Below are 19,778 nucleotides of genomic sequence, written 5' to 3' on the forward strand. Positions count from 1 at the left end.
ATTTCTCATTTTTTGTGTTCTATTTTCAAGCTTGGAGTCTAAGCCTTGAAATCTTCTCTTATTCCATTTGTTTTCTTTTTAGATCATGCCTCAACATTCTAAAGTTCATAAAAACTCCTTTTTTCCAATTGGGGATAATGTTAATGGGACATGCTCTACTTAGGGGATCCATACTCAGTCTAGGGGTCCAGTCCGTGATTATTTGAGATTTTCACCAATTCCTTCTAGTCTTCCTCAAGCTCTTTAGGAGGACGTGATAAATGCAGAGTATCCCTAGTTGATCCATGTGATTGCTTAGTTGGTAGCTTTTCAGGCAGAGCGTGATACATCTTGTATTCTATCTTCTAAATCCATAAAGGTTTCCAGTTTATAAAGTTGAGTCCTCTAATCGTTATTGGTGTTAAGGTGTAGGAGGAACCTTAGGGTTTTTTAGATAAGATGGAAAAGATATTTTGGATTATACCTACCACATATGTGGAAGAGGTGGAGTTGGCATCCTATTAGCTCAAAGATGTGGCGTACCAATGGTACGAGGAATAGGATAGGGCAAGGGGTGATATTGAGGATTCATCTTTGTAGGAAACATTCTCCAATGCATTTATAGACTGTTTCTTTCAGCAGGAGTTAAGAGAACCAAAAATAGAGGAATTTGTTAATCTGATGTACGAAAAGATTTTTGTTAAGGAGTATGCCTTGAAATTTCACAAGTTATCTAGGTATGCTCAAGAAATGGTGTTTAATATAAGGTATAGGATGAGAAAGTTTTCTTTAGGACTATCTCATAAGTTGATCCTTAAGAGAAAGATTGCATTATTGATCAAGAATAAGGATATCTCTAGGTTGGTGGTTCACATGCAATAGGTGGAGGAGGAAAAGATAAAGTAGGATGAGGTAGGTGAAATTGCTTGCTTAATTAGTTTTAAATTTTGGCATTATTTTATCCTTATTGTGAGAACATGCTAGCATTCACCTTCTTACCCATCTTCGGACGGCTGTATCCCCACACGATGTAGGAGCCAGTCATTCTACTCCCCATAGAAGTCTCTATTTCATGTAATGGATGTTTTTATATAATCTAGTCATTTTATAGACATTGAATTTGGCTAAGATTGGGGGCATGTCCAAACTAGATATTATTTCCCCTTGGTTAGAGTCTTTATGGAACTACTATAGGTTGATATGGGTGGTGTCGGTATCGGTGTTAGCCTTAGTATTGGAATTGGTATTGGGGCTGATATCGTTTGGTTGTATTTATTATTATTCCATCCTATTATGTTATGGACTCATACTTGATTATTATATTATTATTTTGTTTTGGTTTTGGTTATTGGTTAGAGATTGGTTAGTTGTACTTGCTTGGGTTGGTCATAGTCATGGACCTATCTTAGAGTTTGGAATTGTGATAAAAGTTATCTTTTTATATGTTTGATATTCATTCAACTAAGGATACATCTTTGGAGGTTAGGTTGGATAATGGGTGTGGTATCTGTTCTTGGTGAGACTTAAGATGCCCATTACGATAAGGCCCTAGTTTGTGTCATGTTAGATATGATGCGTTTTGCGTATGGTTTGAAGAAAACTAGGTTTTGGATGCAAGTTTGGTGAAAAAATAAATATGATGTTTTTGGGTATATACACAATCAATTTTAGGCATATGTGCTTCATACTTAGTGTATGTGAGTAAAGTATTCTTAAAAATTGAGAGTCCAAAGGCTAAGCTATAGGAAAAATCAAGATCATCAACATACTAAATTAACATATGGTCCTCATGTTCAACATATGATTCGTATGTAGACTGTCTGTACAAAAGTGCAAAAATCCAGAGAGTTGAAGATCCAGACTCAAGGGTGGCAACATACTAAGTCCAATATATGGACTGTATGTTCAATATACAGTCCGTATGTTGATTTAGTAAGTAGCTACTTTCTTCATTTTTCCTTTTTACATCTGTGATTTTATTTTTAGGGTTTTCATGTATTGTATAAATACTCTAATGGTGTTTTGTAATAATTTAAACCTTTTTATTCTTATAAACATATATTCTAATTTTGAGATCCATCTTTGGTCATAGAATCATTGTGTATTGATTTTGGTTGTTAATTATGTTGAAGATTGGGATTTTCAATTGTTGATTATTGTGTGGTTTTTAAATGTTTTCAAATATGAATTCCTTTGATCGTTACACAAACATGAGTGGCTAATATCCCTTAGCTAGGGTTTTGGGAGCCCTTACTACATAACGAAGTAGGAGGAGTATTCAATACTTAAATAGTATTGCTTCTTCATGTATTGGGGTTTCTTTTTCTTTGATTTTATTTGTTAACGGATGCATACGTTAGAATCCTGCCTGTATTCACTACACATCTGAGAGCCAGGCAGAGATTTAGAAATCAAAATCACAATGGTGATTTGGGGTAAATGATGAAATAAGCCTACTTGTACTATCTTCTTACGGCAGTTAATTCCCATCTAATCAACTTAAGACTGAGAGGAGACAATTGTAACTAGGTTCAAGGTAAAGGATAGTAATATAACACTCTGAGAACTGTGGAAAGATGAGTGAAGTTCACCAAATGGTGCCGATAGGCGGTTGGTGATACCTATATTATCAGACTCTCATGCATAGAAGTTATATAGTTGGATGAGCACAAGAAGAAACTCAGTTCGAATCCAGGGAGAACGTAACTGTAGTGTTCATCTATGACTTAATTATAATAAAAGTTCATATTAGTTACTTGTTTGATATTGTCTCTACAAACCCCTATTTAATTACAAGTTTTGATGGTTGACTATAACATTTGAGCTACACAATTCCACATATTTCATTGGGATTAACCCCAACCTTTATTGGGTTACCAATGAGTGGTGTTTTTACCACTCATTCATACTCATTATTCATGCACAGTACCTTGATTTGAATGCATAAATGAGACAAATTTGGGATTAGATGCACTAATATCCACTTGATGATGGTAAAAAAGTTAAGGAGGTCAAAAGATATGGATTGGAGCTGAAAATGATAAAGAGAAAGTATAGAAGAGTGCAACTGAAGACCTGGATTGCATCAACCTCGGTTATCGTGACCGCGGTCCTCTAGTTGAGGTCGTGGTCAGTAAAGATGGTCAGAGCAATGTGGTCTCAAAATCTAATCATTGTTGCGTGGGCACGGTTACAGTCAAATACTCGCGATTATGGATCTGTGGGAATTGGCCTAAGGGCAAAATTGTAAAATGTCATGGACAAATATCAAATCATATATAATTAAAAACCCTTTATTCTTTGGGTATTGCTTGTCTTATAATATAGTTTTAAATTCTAAGTTTGAAACCCTAAATGTGCAAGTGTGTAATCAACTTTGGAGATTCAAATTTCTTATTTTCTTGATGGAGAATGAATGCTTTGATTGACCCACATGGTATATCTTTATTGGCTTTTCTCATGAGTACCTAACTATTATAGTCTTGGTATTTGTTAAATTAGAGTGTCATTGTGTGTGATATTATTGTGTTTGCATGGATTTCAGTTATTGGGTATGGATTTAACCATTGCTTGAGCTTATGAGTTGGGATTTCATAGGTGAAAACTCTAAATATCCAAATGGGTTTGATGGGTGAAAGCTTAAAGCTCTAGAAACCCTTTGTCATCCTCGAAAGAGGGACTTTGGTGAATATTAGGTAACCCAAAACATCCTCAAAAGAGGGTTATCAACGGACAAAGCAATGGTGAAAAACTAAGCCTTTGATTTACTTCCCTTTTCAATCTTAGAAATAAGTTTTTAGGAATTGTAAATTTTGTCAAGAGCATCATCCTAGAAATAGGGATGGTTGGTTACATAAAATCTACAATTTAGGTGCTCAAAAGGGCAAATAGGTGAAATATTTATGGTTTGATCAAATGATCGACCTCAATGATATTCTGCCTAAACTATCCATTGCTCAACAACTAAATCCCTTGATAAACCATCATTATCCCACATACGTCACCTCTATGGAGACATAATCCCAAGATTTCTCCAAACCTTGAATTTAGACTATAGATAGCATTTACTTCATAATAATAATAGTTTGTGTGAAGAATTTTTGACAAATTCTCTCCATTTATTTAGACATGTTATTTCCATTAGCATTCTGGGCAACCTTAAGTAATTTGAGTACCCGTTGTTTGGAAGTCTATACCGTTCACTCCTTGATATTTGACCCCGATTTACATTGGGTTACTTGACAACGACTGGCTCACCCCTTAATTATGGGAGTGAGTTAAGCATTACCAAAATAGCGCCATTGCAGGGGAGTGAAATATAGAATTTACTTGCGTGGTGCTATTCTTACTTGGGAATACCCAGAGTAGGGTAATTTACTTTATTTGTTCTTTTTGACTATCTTTTAGGATAATGCATGTAATTTTGGTCCCTTTGATGCTCCACTAGACGATAAAGGCCAATTGAATGAACAGGGGGAAACAAGTGTTATCCGTATCCCACCAACCAATAGAAATGGTGTGTTTCATATGACTAGTGTTATGCTTCACATATTTCAAATGAAAGGATTATATGGGGGTCAAAAATATGAAGACCCAAATTTTCATTTGAAAAACTTTGTGGAAGTTTGTGTGCTATTTAACATAATGCATATTACATAAGAATCCATTCGGCTCTAACTATTTCAATTTTTAGTAACGTGCAGGGTAGTTTTATGGCTCTGCTCACTTCCACCCAGCTCAATCACCCCTTGGGAGGATCTCACCATGGTGTTCCTTGATAGATACTTCCTACCATAAAAAAATGCTTTAAAAGAGGGATGAAATTGTAAACTTCTAGCAATTGAAAGGTGAACCATTGTTTGAAGCGCTGGAGAGGTTTACTGCAAAGCTAGCCCAATGTCTAAATTATGAGGTCCCAGATCAGATGCTCCTTGAGATTTTCTATAGAGCTCTTGAACCATTGAACAAAATGGTTATGGTTAATGCGGCGGGTGGCTCTATTATCAAATTCCATAATCTTTTAGCTTTTCGATTGATAGGTGATGTATCCAAACAAAATCGAGGGTGTCATCCTTTCTTAGCCACAGGGAGAACCCTTGTAGATCTAGAGTTAGGGGAAATGGAATTTTGGGTGGAAGAGTATGAGGTATGATTCAAAATTTGCAAGTCAAAAAAGAAAACCTCAGAGCTCCAAGTAGTATCCTTAGTGGATGTTCAAAATGAGACAGTGCAAGATAAGGGGCTTGATGACCCACCATGAGATTAAAAGAAGTAAGACATAGTGCCACGGCGATAACTAAGGCGCTAGGTGGGAGGTGACCCATAAATGCCAAAAAACTGGCTTGTATACTTTTTTGTTATATTCTCTTAGTGTAGATGTTATATTTTCCATCTGGATAAACCATGCATTTTTGGCACAGTGGATTGCATTGAATGAGCTTTGAGAAGGGTAAAGTGTGAATTTTTTTTTTAAATTCGAGCAGGGAAATTTTGTGAGAATTGAGTTATGTGCTAAATAGGGGAGCAAAAAATTCTCTCAGTTGCCGGGATCACAATTATTGTGTGTGGTTCCAGCTACACGGGTGCCCATGGTCGTGTCCACTAACCGCTTTTGCGGTCATTTCAGCCATTTAAAACCTAGTCTCCTTTATTTTCCTCACACTACCTTTTCAAGGATTTTCTCTGAAATCTAAGCTACATTATTGGCCAAGTGCTAAGCTCTCAACAAACCTCCGTGCACATCCCTCTTGCATCGTAACTCCAGTGGTGACATGAACCCTTGCTTTTATTTTGGGAAGATAGGCCATTTAGTGCATGATTAAGAATGGGCTAAAAGTTTGAATTGTTATGCTTTACATGTTATCATGCTTATTATTTTTATGCTGTTGGTTACTTTATTGAGGTGTACACACAAGTGGGGAAACCTTGAGATGAGTACCCAGTAGTGTATATGGAAGAAAAATATGATATGCACACGTTGTGTTTGATAAATTGCTCGAATAAACTTTCAATAGTGGCATTTACTTTTTAAGGGCACATTCACAAACACCAGTAGGATTGTTCATAGGACCTTTATATGCACCCATATTTTAGAACATGCTAGAAGCCTAGAATTGAGAGAAAGTTGACCATGAGAAACTGACATAGAACCAACCTTAGGTGTCGTGATTGCGGACATAGACCGCATCTATGATAATACAGACGCGGCTCTAATCTGCAATCGCGGTAACTGAGGGCAGGTTCTTATCATGTGAAAAATCTTGTAGTCCCAATTTTTAGCCAAACAACCCCAAAGAACCTAGTCAAATGAGCTGTAATGATCAATCTAGCACAGCCTGCATGATTTAACTGACATTGAAAGATATAATGTGTGTTTAGTATATTCAGGGCAACCTAATGGATAATTTTGATCATATCAGGTTCATGGGACCCGAATGATACACTCACTACTACAATGATCTTTCAAAGAAAAAGTTTCTATTAGAAAAAAGAATTTGTTTAGAGAATGTACTGGAGAAGCTACCGACTTTTTACAAAAAACTTAAAGCCATAGGGTGGAGGTGATTTTCCCCAGATCCATGTCTTGCAAATGAGCCATCGGTTTGTGTATTTTACATAAATATCAATGAAGTATCTTTCTCAGACCCACTTAATGCAATTGTAAAGATGAGGGAGATGTCGGTAAAAGTTGGGGCTAAGAAAATCAATAATGTTTATTTGATCAAGCATGCAGACATAGGTGAATTCAAGGCGAAGGGGTGTAAATCAGGGAATTGATTAGCACAACGACTATGTCCCAAAAAGGAAGTCTCATATACCAAAACTATAAGCAATATCTCTATGAATGATTTCACTTTTGAAGCTCGGATTTGGTTACAAATCATTCATAATTGAGTGTCTCCTTGCACACATATAACGACAGTCCCTGAATTGCCTGCTTGGATGGTTGCTTGTAATCTAGATGACATCCCTTTGGATGTTGGTCAACTTGTGGTCAATGAAATAGATTATTTGAAAAACCATGGTGGTACAAATCTGTTTTACCCTTGTTTGGCTACCGTGCTAGATAAAAGAGCAGGAGTTGAAGAATATGCTAGTGATACATGGGTGCATCCTAGTACCTACATCTACCTATTGAGGATTCAAGGAGAGGGTGCACCAGGCAAAAGAAAGAAAAGAAAGATCAAGTTGGAAGAGCTGACATATAACTAACCTGATCCTCATAGGCTAACCACCATGGGACCTCTTGAAGATATTGTAGTTACTATTGTAACCATTAAAAAGCTTGTGTCTAGCATGTGAAAAGGGATGAAAGAGCCCTCCACCACCTATTATTCGTATGTGTCACGTGCCAATTATTATTAGTACAAGGTGTAGCAAAAAAAGAAAAAATCTACTGTTGATAAGCTTTAGGAAGCCTACTCCTCCATGGAGGCATCACACCAATATCTTCAGAGCGAACATGAAAAGATGATCACTAGGGATAAAAAGTGAGATGAGTTCTTTAGAAAGATATGGAAAGGGGTGAAGGGCCTTTGGATGGTTCTAAAGCCCCAAAGTACTCTTCCTACTTTTTGGATGGACAGTAACGATAAGGCCCTGGCCGATTGGTTAAATCTTGTAGAGAATGGTGATGATGTAGGGTTGTGAGTGATAGCAGCCCTTGATGTGGTTTTAGGGAGCACCCTTATCTTTTCTACCCTTGATTATTTATGTAGTGGGGACACTACTACCTCATTAGGTGGGGGCATTTCCTTATTCATGACATTTGGGCCTGTATTATTGATATTTCTGCATACTTCTCTACTCTTTTAGATAATTCCTGCCTCTATTCTTATTTGCATTGTAATATTCAGGCATACTTATGGTGCCCATATTTTCATGGACTAGTATTTTTTTTTGTAGTTGACCATTTTAGTTTGATTTAAACTAGATAAGTCTTGCCATCATGATTAGGCTTTAGTCAGTAGGTGCAGGGAAACTCTGAGTACCGTGGCATTAAAGCTATAAAATATAAGAAAAGTTTTAATACCTGTCATTGATGATTTAGGATCACATCCATATCCATTGGTGAAGTCTGAGTAACCATATGGTAGTTAGCTTGCCTTATGATTCACAATGTGAGACTATGGCTTGAGTCATTACCAGAATTAACAAATTATGTGTGGTGCAGATACAAAGGCAAACAACCATTTTCGTCCAAAATTTTTTACAAAATCTGAAGGCCACGCAACTTTGTAATGATATTTTCCTTTTATATAACTCTAAGAATTGATGTTAGAAAGATAATGAATAGCCTATATTTATATCAAGTGGGTAGAATGATTGAACCCTATTGATGATGCTTGCATGCCATATGTGTAAGGTTGATTGTCTTCATCTCGTGTACTTGTGCTATCTAGAACTTGCCCCTGCAGTATTTCATAGCTAATTTAGATTGTAATTGGTTGGAGAAATGATCTTAGTCCCGCTTTGTGATTTTGGTACCCAATCTAGCCTAAAAATCCTAACCATCCATAAGTGTAATCCCTTGTACCCACTTCGAGACTTTGGACCTTTCTTTGACAAACACATTACAAGCCTTGAACCATTATTTTTATTACTCTCTTGAACCATACCCTTCTTGAACTTGAGAATATAATTTGAGATAAAAAATCCTAACTTGAGGGGTAGTGGTTCTCAAGGACAAATAAAGTCTTAAGTTGGGGGTGTTGATGAATGGTGTTTTTACCACTCATTCATACTCATTATTCATGCACAATTCCTTGATTTGAATGCATAAATAAGACAAACTTGTGATTATATGCACTAATATCTACTTGATGCAAGTAAAAAAGCTAAGAAGGTCAAAAAATGTGGATTGGAGCTGAAAATGATAAAGAGGAAGCATAGAAGAGTGCAGCTACCTAGATTGGATCAGCCCCGGTAACCATGACTGCGGTCCTCTAGCTGAGGTCACGGTCAGTCAAGATAGCCAGAGCAACGCGATCGCAGAATCTAACCACGGTTACTGTGGGTACAGTCGCAGTCAAATACATGCAATAGCGGATCAACGGGAATTGGCCAAAGGGAAGAATTGTAAAATGTCATGGATGAATCTAACATCATATATAAGAAAAAGCCCTTTCTTCTCTAGGTATTGCTTGTCTCATAATATAGTTTTGAATTCTATGTTTGAAACCCTAATTGGGCAAGTGTGTAATCAAATTTGGAGTCTCAAATTTCCTAGTTTCTTAGTGAAGAATGAATGCTTTGGTTGACCCATATGGTATATCTTTATTTTCTTTCTTCATGAGTAGCTAAGTAATATAGTCTTGGTATTATGTTAAATTAGTGGGTAATTGAGTTTGGATATTGTTGTATTTGCATGGATTTTAGTTGTTGAGTATGGATTTCACCATTCCTTAAGCTTGTGAGTCGGGATTTGATGGGTAAAAACTCAAAATTCAAATTGAGTTTGATGGATGAAACCTCCAATCTCTAAAAACCCTTTGTCATCCTCATAAAAAGGACTTTGGTGAATATTAGGTAAACCATAACATCATCAAAATAGGGTTATCAGGGGACAAGGCAATGGCAAATAACAAAGCCTATAATTTACTACCCTTTGCAATCGTAGAAAGAAGTATTTAGAAAGTGTAAATCATGTCAAGAACATCATCATAGAAATAGGGATGCTTGGTTAAGGTTTTGGGTAGTTACATAAAATCTACCCTTATTAGGTGCTCGAAAGAGCTAATCGGTGAAATCGTTGTGGTAAGATTGTAATATTGACCTCAATTATATTCAACCTAGCATATCCATTACTCAATAGTTAAATCCCTTGATAAACCATCATTATTCCACATACTTTACCTCTAAGGAGACATAATCCAAAGATTTTTACAAACCTTGAATTTTGACTATAGATAGCATTTACTTCTTACTAATCAAAGTTTGTTTGAAGAACTTTTTACAAATTTTGACTATAGATAGCATTTACTTCGTACCCGAAATGTTGTTTCCATTATCATTTTGGGTAACCTTATGGTAGTTTGAGTATCCATTGGTTTGAAGTCTATAGCATTCACTCCTTATGATTCAACCCCGATTTACATAGGGTTACTTGACAACAACCACCTCACCCCTCAATTATGGGAGTGATTTGAGCGTTATCAGTTACTATACTTGACAGTGACTACATAATATTCAAATTAAAGGTGTAGCTTGGGTGTGATCAGGCACCTGACCTATTTCTATGGTATCTTTTTGTTTGGATCTTATCGAGTTTAGAAAGCTGAACTTTCACCTTTAGGATCTTCTTGGTAAGGTTTTAATAAGACCAAGTATGTCCCAATGGGAGGATCCTTTATTTTTTGTTAAAAAGAATGATGGCTCCATACATTCTTGCATCGATTATAGGAAGCTCAAGAAGGTGATGATGACAAACAGTAATCCTATGCCTCATATTGATGATTTGTTTGACCAATTTTAGGGTGAATCTATGTTTCATAAGATTTATTTAAGGTCCATTTATCACTTATTGAGGATTCGGGTTGAATATATCTCAAAGATAGCTTTCAGGAAATGTTATGGTCATTACGAGTTTCCAATAATGTCTTTTGGGTTTACTAATGCCCTAGCTACATTCATGGATTTGATGAACCGTGTATTTTAATCCTATCAAGTCTCTTTCTTGATTATGTTCATTGATTATATCCTTATGTATTCAAGGATTAGTGAGGTGTATGCACAATATTTGAGGGTTATGCTCCAGAATTTGAGGGACCATTTGTTTTTCACCAAGTTCTCTAAGTTTGAGTTTTGTCTTGAGTCAGTGACATTTCTTGGACATATGGTGTCCAAGGATGGTATTATGGTAGACCTGGCTAAGATTGAGGCAATTTGTGATTTGGCTAGGTCTACGTCTCCAGATGGAGTTTGTAGTTTTATTTGTTTGGCTGGTTATTATAGATGCATTTGAGGCTTTTGCGACCATTTTGGCCCCTATAACTAGATTAACACAAAAGAAGGTGCCTTTTGAATGGTTCGAGGAGTGTAAGTTGAGTTTTTGGAAGCTCAAGGACTTTCTTACTTTAGCTCCTATGTTAGCTCTCCCAGTTGAGGAGGTGTAATACCCCGATCATTCCTTAAGCCTAAATCTATCTTTTTAAATGGATATGTATGACTTCAAAAGATATTGATATTTAAACAATGTTGTATTTCTTAAATTTCCAATTTTTGTCATGTAGAGCATTGAATAAGCTTTCCATCGATGCCAATTTCATCAAAATTTGACATCGGACGAAGGAGTTATTGCCTTTTTACTAGAGAGTATCAGAACGCCCAGGTTTGACGATAGACTTAGTGGACCGTTAGGTCCCAGGTGGCCTGTCAAGTGTCCCGTCAAGCCAAGTTGGTAACCTTCTTTTTAGGCCATCGTGTGGAGGCTTGGTTGATGGACCGTCAAAAAGTTGATGAACCGTCAAATGGGTCCGTCAGGCTGATACAGAATGTCCCATTCCTGGGCCTCACGTGATGGATAACTTGGTGGATTGTCACAACCTTTGACGGACCATTAATCTGACCATCACTCTGAGGCAGAACGTTCCAGATTTGGCACTTGAGTGACAGACGACCTGGTGGACCGTCAGCTCATCTGACAGACTGTCAGATTGACCGTAACAGGCCCCGATCTGCAATTTTCAACTTTTTCAAAAGGGTATTTTGGTCATTTTTGTTCCTTATGGCCCTATATATATATCTAAGAAGAGAAGAGGAGATCAGTTTCTCTCTTTTCTCCTTTTCTCTTCCAAAAATATCTAGAGATTAGGGTTTCTTCTAAAATCTAAAAATCCAATCTTCGTCCAAATAAATTCAAGAATCCTCCATAGTGATTCAAAGTGATTCAATAATTAAGTTCCCCAAGTCAAAGGCATTAAGAATCTTGGTCTGAAAGTGCAAGGAAGAAGTTCCAAAAAAGTTTCTACATCTCCAAAAAAAAAAATCAAAATCCAAGGTATGTGGGGTTTGAACAAGAACACTACTTTCGTTCTTGTGCCTAAAGATTTATTTTTTATTATTGATTTACATGATATCGCAAGTGGGTTTACACCCAAATTTCTCTATTAATGATTTATGAGATTTAAGTTGAATGAGTTTGATATGAGCCGTATATTATCATTATGTATTGATGATTTCTAAGAAATTTAAGTCAAGTTCCATGAGTTGAATATTTTTATTACGAATTGATGATTTTTGAATAATTGGAGATAAGTTTCATGAGTTATGCCTTTCCATGAGAAATTCGACTATTGAATGTATATTGATATGTGAGATTGAGAGGCAAGAATGAGTCTTATGATATTTCCATGAAGTTTTTGATATTTGAAATGATTTGATAAACAAATATACTTGATATTGAGAAAGCTTGTGTTGAGTCGAGTCGAGTTAGGAATCCACAAGATCTTTATGATTTTCTGATGAGATATATATTTATGTTTTGGTATTTATAATAGAACCATGATTTGATATTGGCTGAGGTGGATATCCTATTGCGTTCTGAGTTGAGTCTGGCAGGAGTATTTAGCACCGAGCGGGAAATTTGGTATTTCCCCAAAACTACATGGCACCGTCGGATTGATGTTGATAATTGTGGGACAAAGGCCGAGTATGATATTGTGAAGATGAGATTGAGTTTCCACTCCCTAGCAAGAGTACAACACCCTTGTCAATGTGGGGTTCTCTCCTTAGGAGGGCAAAACGTTGGACTACATGCGGCTCACATGGTGTAGTCATGTTGGTTATATAAAACTCCCACGACCATAATGATTTGAGTCTCTTGAGTTACCGAGTCACTCTAAGTCATAAGTTAAAGAGTTTGAGTTGAGATAAATGATTTACAATATTTATGAAGCATGTATTACTACTAATGATTTATGAGAAAAATGTTTCAGATAATTCAAGTGAAGAGAATTATTATGGTCAGCATGCATGATTTTATTATACATTTATGATATCATATAAATATTGCATCCACCCTCGCATACTCAGTACATTCCTAAGTACTGACTCCCATACTCTTTTGTATTTTATATTTCATTGTGATATAGGTTCAGGTGATCAGTCTCAGCAGCAACAGTGATATTTGAGTACCTTTTTCTACATCTCTGCAATTAGTGAGTCCTCTTGGTTTGAGGACCTATATCTCTTATTTTGTCTTGCTAATAAATGGTCGTTTATTTTTAGTTCAGTACGAGTCAGTTGGGGATCTGTCCCAATAACTCCTCAGTCTTATGTAGTAGAGGGTTTGTCAGATTAGTTGCCAGTATGTACAGGATCTTAGTATTTTGGTTGTACAGGAAAATATCATTTTGTATCTAAGCATGGTCAATACATGCTTATTCCACTTTATCTTAGCATGATTTGTGTTACAGTTAGTTCTAAAAGTGATGACAAGCTTAGAGGGTTAGATTGAGGCCACGTGTGACCTTAAGCATCGTGTGAAATCTTGGGATGGGTTCTTGGGGCGTTACAGGAGGGATTCACCATATTCTATGATGCTTTGGGTGTTGGTCTTAGTTGTATATTGATGCAGTAGGGCTGTTTCATTGCCTATGATTCTAGACAGCATAAGGTGCATGATTGCAACTACCTAACTCATAATGGGGTGCATTGTGAGAATTTCACCGATCATCGCAGCCTTCTAAATCTGATGACGTAGCAAGATCTTAATGCTCGATAGCGCATATTGATGGAGTTTGTAAAAGCCTATGATATTTCCATCTTGTACCATCTAGGTAAGGGGAATGTAGAAGCTAATGCCTTAAGTTGCAAGGCAGCGACTATGGGTAGCTTGTCTTGTATATAAGTCTCTCAAAGGCCTTTATCATGGGACATTCAGTCCTTAGCCAATTTGATGGTTTGCTTTGATATTTCTAACCCTAGGAGGACTATTGCTAGTATGAAGGCGAGGTCCTCACTATTTGAGCAGATTCATGATCATCGGTACAAAGCTAGAAAGTTGTGATTTTTTCATGATCAAGTGTTGAGTGGTGATTCTAGGAGTCACACTATTCATCGTGAGGGTATTTTGAAATTTTAGGGCCATATTTGTGTTTCTTAGATTAGTGCCTGAATTCAATTGATTTTTCATGAGGCTTACAGCTCCAGATGGCATTTGAGTTATTGTGGATGGTTTAACGAAGTTAGCATATTTCATTCCAATTCAAATGACCTTCAGTGCTGAGAGACTAGCCCATATCTACGTTCTAGAGATAGTTCATTTGCATAGAGTGCATATTTCTACCATTTTAAATCATGGTTTTTTGTTTACTTTAGGTTTTGGAGAGAATTCTAGAAGGAGTTAGGTACTCGAGAAGATATGAGTACATTCTTTCACCCATAGACCAATGGTCAGTCTGAGCAAACTATTTAGGTGCTCGAGAATATGCTCTGAGCCTGTGTTATGGATTTTAGAGGTTAGCAAAATCAGTATTTAGCATTGTTAGAGTTTGCGTATAACAACAGCTATTACTAAAGTATTGAAATGGCGCCTTACGAGGAATTATATGGTAGAAGATATCGTTCTCTGGTTGGATGGTTTGAGACTTCAAAGGTGAGACCTCATGGAACAGATTTACTTTAGGATTCATTGGATAGATTTAGGGTGATTTAGGACAAGCTGAGGGTATCCCAGAGTAGGTAGAAGGAGGTTCAAAGTCGGTGAATAAGTATTTCTTCATATTTTTCCCATGAAGGGTGTGATGAGGTTCAAAAGGAAGGGTAAGCTCAATCCTGGATATATTGGTCCTTTTGAGATTTATCATGTAGTTGGGGAGGCAGCTTATGAGTTGGCCTTACCTCTAGACTTTTCCACTGTTCATCTAATTTTCTATGTCTCTATATTATGACGGCATATTCCTGATCCATCTCATGTGCTTAGATTGGAATCAGTCCAGTTAGATGAGCATTTGACCTTTATGAAGGAGCCAATGTTGATTTTGGCTAGTGATGTGAGGCGGTTAAGCACTAGGAAGATTCTATATTTAGGGTTCAATAGAGGCACCACCCAGTGAAGGAGGCCACTTGGGAGATCAAGAGTGAGATGTGGGCCCAGTAACTTACCTATTTGATATTTTAGGTACTTCATCATCTTTAACTTTCGGGGATGAAGTTCTTTAGTAGTTGATATTTTTAATCGCCCTTTTAATTAATTTCCATAATTTTGCTTATTTTTGTTGTTAGCAATTTTTCATAGCTGCCTCAAGTCACTTATGATTTATTAGAACTGATAATTCGGTTACTGTACAGTTCGCTTGGGTTAGAGAGCCAATTCTATATTTAGAATTCTTCCCTGGTTTCATATGGCCACTGTACAAAAACTTCAATGAAATGATCTCATATGTAAATTTTGACTGCTTCAATTGGTTTAGATTATCAATTTTGGGTTGGGTAGACCATTATTTTGGGTCTAACTGCTCCAATCCCATTTTGAATTGGCCAAAAACTTTGAACATATGGGAGTGGGGCGGGCTCATAATTGGACTAAACGGCCTTGGATAGAAACTTCGACTTCACCAATGTATCCAGAACGTCGAATTCAATAGGATTAATAATTTATTTGGAAAAATTAGAGTCTTAATGAGTTCTTAGGGTCAAAATAAATTTTGGACTTTGTGGATTCTATAGCATGGAAATCGCGGCCCCATGATGGCAATCGCGGTACCTCCATACCTAGAGGGGCTATAAACATGCCCCTTTGTCTCAAAATTGGCCATTTTCACCACTCCTTGAGACCTAGAAACTCTAGAATAATATGTTTACTTCAAAAAAGTCTTGGGTATGAGTTCGAAGCCAATTAAGCATATATTTTCGTGATTAAAAATGGATTTGAGGTAATAATCCTTTATTTTCAAGCCTTGATTTATTAAAATTTTGACCAAAACCCCGATTTGTTTGAGGGCATGATTTTAACCCCAAAATGTTTGGTTTTCACTTGATTCTTGAGGGTTATGATTCCCTGATAGTGTGTGAACGTTCGATCTATCTTAAAGATGTGTTTCCTATACGTGGTACCCACTTGGAGGTTTTAGATGTTGTTTTTCCACCCAAAAAATAATGGTGTAATATGGGTATTGATATTCTCATATGAGGTGTAGATTGTGTTTTTGATAGGTTTGCACCTTGAAGAAGCTTCTCTGAAGAAAAAAACAAAGGTTTAGCAGTTCACGAACTTTCTTTTAATTTGAGGTAGGTTAGTCTTACTTCTTGTTAGGTTGAGTTATGTTATAGTATAATTGTTACATCTTGTTAGATTGGGAAGAGTTCTAGTTGTTGGATTGATAGATGGTAAGACTTGGAATTAGTTTAATCATTTAGGTCATTTGAACTCATAGAATGCGATGCTTGAATTGTAGGCTAGAACCTTGGTTAATTGGTCTTATTGTCTTATGGATAGCATAAGAAGGCTCTAGTTGCTTTAGTTACATGGGAGTGACCTTGACAATCATGTTAAGGGTAAGTTGACCCTATTTACTTATATGTATAGAATTGCGTTAGTTGCCATTAATGGGTTAAGAGTAGTGCTTGAGAAAAACCTTACCTTAGGATTATTATGGCTTGTTAGATATCTAAGACTTGATTTAGACACTTTAGACTTCTAACCAGGTAAAAGTTAGACTTAAAATGTATTTTTAGGAATTAGAAGTAGGATCTTGACCTATCTAAAGATAGGACTTGTGTAGTTCCCTTGAAGACCTTTGACGCTTGATAAATTATTAAAGAATGCCCTTAGGAGAATGTTGGCTATCCCTGGTAAATGAATTATGGTAATTTTATTGGAAGTGATGTATATAGTTATTGACTAAGTTATCAATAATGCTATGAATAACTATGGATAATGCTATGAATAACTATGGATAATGTTATGAATTAAGCCCATGACTATTTTATTATTTGAATCATTGCCTAGACTACTATTTTGGGCTTGGTCTATGAAATTACTCACTATATGTTCTTATCTAGTAACCAAACTAGTACTTTTGCTAGAAAGCCCTCTTGTTGCTAATATTGTGAGTCATGATACAAAGGGCTCTAGAAGATATATTTATTGACTACATGAGAAACTATGCTACTAACCATGTTGGACCAAACAATGCTTTGTATTATTCATGCTATGTATAAATATTTATATATTTGTGGATAAATTATCCTTGATGAGATATGAAGGTACACTTCTCCTTACTTTCCTCTTTCTTTATCCCTCGTGGGGCTTGTCATTTACTTTAGCCCTTGTAGGGCTTGTCCTTTATTATTGATATATATATATATATATATATTAATGTGATGATGATGCCTGGAAAGTTTGAAGGATATATTGATGTGATGATGATGCCTGACAAGGTCGGAAGATATATTAATTGATGATGATACGCGATAAGAAGGGGGATATGTTGATGTGATGATGATACCCGAAAAGGTCGAATGATATATTAATGTGATGATGATGCCCAGCAAGTCCTGAGGATATATTTATGTGGTGATAATACCTGTCAGGGATGGAGGATAATTATTGATATTGTGTATATAAAGAGGGTATGACTTCGACCTTAGGGTGCCTTAATGGTTAAGGTTTAATATTAAATAAAGGCTAGTTAGTAAGTGGGATCCAGTGTAAAATGAAGATCCACCTAGTGAGTAATGTTAGTATATAATAATGGTTAATTAAAGAAATATTGATTTTTAAAATAAGCTATATGGTGACTAGTTGTCTATTAAATGAATATATTACTTGATGGCTAGAGATTTTATGGACTAGTTGATGACCCTTGTTTAGTTAAAATATGGTAGTAGCGAATATGGGTAATACATGACCAATGATGGTAATAGTGTGGATTTGAATACATTGTCGATGCTGGTAACTAATAAAAGTTGGGTAAAATGTCTAAATGGTGATAAATGTGGCATATGGTCGAATAATGATGAGATTTGGATACGTTATTTCTTAAATAATTGTATTGTTACTATTTTCTTGGGTGTACTCTCCGGTGGTATGGGACGGTGTGATGGGTTCCTTTATTTTATGCACTAGTTTGTGTATGAACGCTAACTTTATACTTGTGTTTCTTGTGATTGTACTTGTGTTGCTTTATACTTTCGAGTTATTTATTTCATATGCTCTATGATATTATATTTGATGATGCATTATGCTATTATTATTTTGGTTTGATTAGTTATTATATATAGTGATGAGAAGAAGACTTACGTTCACTTTTGTACCTTGACTTAGATATGTTTATCTTGCACTATATCATCTTCATAAAATATCTTGGCTCAGTCGGACGATGATGCCTACTGAGTACCCATTATTTTTGTACTCATACTACACTTTTGTACTTTTAAGTGTACAAATTTGAGTACTAGATACTGCCATTGAGTTGAGTTTGTGCGGCGTTGACATTCCGGAGATAGGGTGAGCTCTTGGAGTTTTGAGTCACGCATTTCCCTCTAACTTTCATTTAGACTTTTCTATTTGAGATAGATGTATTGACTTATTTTTTAAAGATTCTTGGGTTGTATTCCTATTACAATCATACATAGATGCTCTTTTATCAATTATACCAGGCCATAGGATTGGTATCCATTTTTAGTTATCTATTTATATTAGAACACTATTTATATATATCTTGTGCTCATTGGTTTTTGGCCTAGTTGGGCCTTTATTACCTAACTAACCCATTGTGCTTGCTCTGGGTTAGGTATTGGCTTACCCATTCCCAGATTATAGTGTGTGTCATTATCCTCGTAAATCGGTTTGTGACAATATGGTATCCATGTATGGTATTATGGTTGTTTTAAAAAAGATTAAGGAAGTTTAGGATTGGTGTAGGCCAACTTCACATTCCAATATTTGATGTTTTTATAAATTGGCTTTTTACTATAGGAGGTTTGTGAAGAGTTTTTCTTCTATTGTATCTCAAAAACTCATGACATTTTTTAATTTGGCTTATATTCTGACTTTATTTGTTGAAGATGAAGGTTTTACTGTGTATTGTAATGCTTCATGTATTAGACTTGGGTTGTGTTGAGGCAGAAGGATGAGTTTATTACATATGATTCAAAGCATCTAAGGATCCATAAAAAGAATTATTCTACTCATAACTTAGTGTTGGAAATAATAAATTTTGCGATGAAGATTTGGAGGAATTAACTGTATGGTATGCACTGTGAGATTTTCATTGATAATCGTAACCTAAAGAATATATTCAACTAGAAGGATCTGAACTTTAGACAATGAATATGGTTGGAGTTTCTTAAGGATAATGATATAACTATCCTTTATTATCTAGGCAAGGACAATTTAGTGGTAGATGCCTAAGTAGAAAGTCTTTGAGTATGGAAAACTTTACTTTGTTATTATGGAGGACCAACCTTTGACTATTGATGTTTGTGAGACTTGATATTTCTGTGACGGGTAGGGTTCTTACTAACAATCTATCTTTGTAGAGAAAATTAAGGCCAGACAGTTTGAAGATAAAAAGCTATGCTTAATTTAGGGAAATATGTTGTGAAACTAAGGAGACAATTCAAGACTGGAAGGATGCTTTTAGGATCAAGGGTTAAATTTGCATAATGCGAGTATATGATTTGAATAGGTTCTAGTTATTCATTTAGCTAGAGTCTTTTTAAATATTCGTTTAGTTTACATGTTTAAACTAGAACAAAATTTAACACCAGAACAAATATGACTGTAAGCAGTTTAAAAAAGAACATTATTCGATGTTCTAGACGGATTAGTTACCTACATGCCTATTAGTTAT

Source organism: Capsicum annuum, unplaced genomic scaffold, assembly GCF_002878395.1.
Source record: "Capsicum annuum cultivar UCD-10X-F1 unplaced genomic scaffold, UCD10Xv1.1 ctg4971, whole genome shotgun sequence".
Classification (NCBI taxonomy): domain Eukaryota; kingdom Viridiplantae; phylum Streptophyta; class Magnoliopsida; order Solanales; family Solanaceae; genus Capsicum; species Capsicum annuum.